The following is a 910-nucleotide window of genomic DNA, read 5'->3' as shown; positions in this document are numbered from 1 at the left end:
TTGGGTAAATATGATAATATTCCGTTTGAGTGGTTCTAACGTTTACCATGAAATTACTCCTTAAAGTATAGTTTATAAACATTTATATTCAGGGTAAACTTAAAAAACGCTGCTTACGGTATGTTTTCAATAAATAAACACCGAAATCACCAGCCCAAACAATAACACACATGATTGTCGTGACGTATTTTTGAACTTGTTTATTTTTTTAAATGACAAACCCAGGCATTAAAAACTTTATGGTTTGCTAGAGTAGTTACCGAAATAGCAATTAATATTAGTTTTTTACCTGTTATAACTTCGATATCCGAAAAATCGGTATAAAATCATCACCAGCACCTCTAGGTGTGGTATTCGTCTACGGCTGCATGTATCGCCTGAGCGGTTAGGGAGGCTTGTCGCTTTCACATTATGGATTGAAAACCATCCGTATGTGGTTCTGGAAACATTATTGATGAGCTGCAGTAGCGCGGCAGTTCCAACAGCATTCTGAATGAATAGTTATATTGCACACGTGATGCGCTTTTTGAGTAAATGCCATCCATAGATTGCAGGTGTAAAACGATTGGTTTAAAAGCGAGGTTTACAGTAGTAGTGAAGGTCACCCTGTTAAAACGGTAGCAGGTTTTGAACAGGGTGACCTTCACTACTACTGTAAACCCCGCAGATCTACGGATCAACATATTACTCCTTACAGTTGGCGCCCTTTCTTTTTTTTTTGACGGGGGGAAATCTTTATGGATACCCCTGAGCCCAGGGAGACTCAGGGGTTATGTGGGGACTCTCCCTCCACACTGGAACGCCTACCCCACTAAAACCCCCCCGGGTTTCCCTCTCGCCGGTTGAGTCGGCGCCGTGGGATCAGTGAACATTCACCACGACGCCGCCCGGCCGCCCTAGCTTGCACCAG

The sequence above is a fragment of the Hyposmocoma kahamanoa genome, unplaced genomic scaffold (genome assembly GCF_003589595.1).
Source record: "Hyposmocoma kahamanoa isolate Upper Pololo Valley unplaced genomic scaffold, ASM358959v1 66, whole genome shotgun sequence".
Classification (NCBI taxonomy): Eukaryota; Metazoa; Arthropoda; class Insecta; order Lepidoptera; family Cosmopterigidae; genus Hyposmocoma; species Hyposmocoma kahamanoa.
Note: the sequence above shows the minus strand (reverse complement) of the source record.